We start from the raw sequence: 4,064 nt of genomic DNA, 5'->3' as shown, positions 1-4,064 counted from the left end.
CTGGGGACTAGGCTACCCTTGGTTGTGAAAATTGGATGGGCCTCTTTGATTCCCTTAGCTTCATAAAAAAATTAGAGTGATTTCTCCACCCTGGATTGTAAGTGTTACTAAACAGATTGTTCGGGTAAAGAACATTAACACTTTCATTGCCCCCAAAACTGTTGGGGCATTCTTCCATTACATGTCCAAGGGAGTAACACCAATTGCACATAGAGACATGATTTTGGACTTGATAGACTCGGGCATGTGCTTTAGGGACAAGGGCTTCTATTCTCTTAATGAGGCTATCTAAATGGGCCTCCTTGGCTACTATCCCATCGACATAGTATCATTTGCCTCCTATAGTTCTCTCACTTTCCTGAGTAACTCTCATTCTCTTGTCTTTTCAGCTAGATCAACCAAAAGGTTTTAAGTTTCGTTTTCATCCGCATAAGCTGTGAAGTCTGTAGGACACATAGACTCTAACATCTACTTAATATGGTAGTCTATCCCTTCATAAATTATTTGGTAAAGATGTCATTTGTCAATACCATAGTGGAGACACTCTTGGAGAAGGTCTTGGAACCTTTCCATTAGTCTGAAAAATGACTTTTGAGGTTTTTGCCAGAATTGCATGATCTCGCTCTTGAGTTTGTTCATTTTGTGCAAAGGAAAATTTTTTCTCAAGAACGCTACCGTAAACTGATCCCATGTGGTAATGAAATTAGTTGGCAACCCATATAACCATCTTTTTGCTCCATCCTTGAGCGAAAAGGTAATGCATCTAAGCTTAACAGCATCATCACTAAGCTGTTGTATCTCAATGAGGACACAATCCTCCTCCAATTATCTCAGGAACAAATAAGCATCCTCGGAGAATAGCCTATGGAAGTGGGGTAACATAATGGTGAATTGAGTTTTAAGCTCATAATTGTGCCCCGTGGTGGCTGATAATCTAATATAAGAAGATTTAACTGCCCTGACTAGGTAGAATCTATCCTTTAAAGTAGGCTTAGGTTGTTCTGTCATTCTTAAAATAGATACTCTTACTAAACGATTGGTAGAATCACGGGCCCACACACTCATACATTAACTACCTAAACCAAAATTATGGTCTCTGAAAAATTAATTAATTACAACTAAAATAGAGAGTGAAAAATTGGTCAATTGATATGACCCCTTAATAATTTAGACAATGAGTCCAAAGCTGTAAGGTTGTCCGTAGGTTGACAGTTAGGGATCCATATAGTCTTCGGATCCACCTACAATCGAATCTTGGGGATTCTGCAGTAGAGTGGGGACTACTATATGTTTATGTTTCCACTCTTGGTAAGAGCTTAAATTATTGGAATGAAAGAAAAAGAAAATGAATTATTTTATAGATTTTTTAAAAATTTTTTTATTAGTGATTACCGGCAAGGATTCCGGGGTTTCACTCTTTTCTCTCTTTTTTTTCTTTTTTTTTTTTTTTTTCAGAAAAGAACTTCGACTAACCTAAAGTAAGAAAAATAAAATGACTGTATCTACCCAGCAATGGTGCCAAAAACTTGTTTGAGTTTAAAAATATGCTACCGCAAGCGTACAATATATTGTAGCCAATGGGTCGATCACAAAGAGATTAGTCACTCTATCTTATCTACTCTAAAGATAGCGAGAATGAACAAGACATGGTTGATTTTAGATTATAGTCCTAAAATATGTATATAAACTAAAGAAAATAACCTACACATTCAACATCTAAATTAAATAATTCTAACACTAAATTACTTTAATTAGAGAAGTGAAATAAATGCTGAAAATAACACCTACAAATAAGAATCTACAAATAATAAATTTAAACTAACAAATAAAGAACTGAAATAGAAAGCAAGTAAATAAAGAAAAATTCTCAATACATCAGGCGAATTTTCGAGAGAGGCAATACTGTAAGAATCACCTTCAATTATAGCACATATGTAAATAAGAACACAAGGAAAAAAAAATAATAGGCACGAATAAAATATCAATCTTTAATGAGTAGGCTTAATATCAGAGAGTAGTGATAGGGGGCACATCATTGTCAATTTGAGCTCTTACCAATTAAAGACCCTCAAATAATAGGCCAAACTTCCAAGGGAGGCATAGCCAAACACACCACTTCAGTTTTAGCACTTATAAATTAAGGTCACACACACACACATACTAAGTAAATAGTAATTCAAAATTTAATCTAGAAAAAAAAAAACATAAAAATCCTAATTCCACTACTTGTATTTAAATAAAAATCTTAATTCTACTAATAAACTGTGTCATACCTTGATTATGTGTAAGCTTAATAGAAACTTGATTGATTTCAAGTGATGATATTGGAATAAAATTATTGATGAAGAACTTGCTCTCTTGAACTTGAAAACTCTTGTTTCTTATCACTTGAACCAATTCTTTCCTAGAACTAGAAAGTTTGAAAGCTAGAACTATGGATTGCACTAACTAAATTAACTAAACTATGAACTAAATTAACAAAGTAAACTAATAACTAAACAAACTAACAATTAAAAACTGAATTGCATTATCATTAATCACTTGAATAAAAGCTTGAAGAAACATAAGGAAAGAGAAAAGAGAACTACGCATAAACTGGACAAAAAAAATAAACTAAGGGGAATAATCATCCTATGAGGGGGGAAGGGGCTTTTATAGGGCTTTGGTCTTGTCTCCTTCCTTCTATAAGTCTTCTTTAAGAAAAGAAAGAAAACAAAATAAAATTCAGTTTTGGTAAAAATGCTCATTCTCTGAGATATTGCGTGAGGAAAGAGAGAAATTGTTTCCAAAATTAACAGATTCCATTCATTCCTTGCAATATTAACCAATATCTTGCAATCTTGACTAAATCAGAAAGGAATTTCTGCATAGCATCTTTAAGATCTTGTGAGGTGGCAAGGAGAGAGAATAATCTTCAGGATTTTGCAGGAGAGAGGATGTGGTACCAATGAGTGGGTTCGACCCCCTACTGATTTTGGTTCAATGTATGGGATGCCTTTGGACAAGTTAGTTCAAGCTTGAACCGATTCTTGGTTCACTTTAAGTACTCTCTCTTGTAAACTTGGAAACTACAAAATAAAACAAGAAAAACAGAAGTAATATTATCCAAAGTGGGGTAAAATGTATACTTATATTCCTTAGATTTCACACATTATTATGCTCATCCGTTGCCCCACATGTATATAACTCTCTAGACAACCCTGATTGATCCCCATCTCCCCATCCTCCTCATCATTAGAATACGGATCAAACCCATATCCAAAATCCATCTCCGAACCCATAAGAGAACCGTCCAGCCCATCCAGCGCCCCTTCCCCCGTCACGTTATCATCAAGTAAATCAGTCGACCTGGACACAAAATTCAGTCCTTGACTAGGAAAGAACAATCTCAAAACCACCATGTGGCTGCCCCTCATTCGATTCCACCGAATCCCCTTGTCTAACCAAATTCCCTTCCAGAGAAGGACGTCTTAACATGGAAGGAGATCCATTCCAGCGTGGGAAAGATTCCTTCCAATTGAGGACTCTCTCCTCCCTATCTCCAGCCCTCTCTCCTTCACGCCGGAAAATCCCTCCGGCCTCACGACACCTCCATTCTCATCAGTGTACACCACCCTCTCTCTCTCTATCTCTCTCTCTCTCTCTCTCACATATTCCATACAAATAAAGATATATACGATATTTAGACAAAGTAAATACAAATTGAGACTAAGTCAGTCGGATCATATGCCTTAGATATTCACATTGAACACAATGCAATATAACTAAGCCTTCTTCTAACTAATTGGATCTAACGCATTAGTCTACTTTGATGAATTATTTGATTAATTTGAAATATATAGAATTTCTTTTCAGGGAACAAATCCCATATATAATTGGTTTTTTTAATGTTTTTCAGTCTTACTAGTCATGAAAACCTATACTAATGATACTGGAGTTTTTGCAACCAAAAAAAAAAAATGATACTGAAGTTTTTTATTAATTAATATTTTATACCCATTTGTTTCATTTTCCGTATAATCATTAAAATAGAATGGAATTCTGCCACCTGCCCCCCCCCCCCC

This window comes from Macadamia integrifolia, unplaced genomic scaffold (genome assembly GCF_013358625.1).
Source record: "Macadamia integrifolia cultivar HAES 741 unplaced genomic scaffold, SCU_Mint_v3 scaffold420, whole genome shotgun sequence".
NCBI lineage: Eukaryota > Viridiplantae > Streptophyta > Magnoliopsida > Proteales > Proteaceae > Macadamia > Macadamia integrifolia.
Note: the sequence above shows the minus strand (reverse complement) of the source record.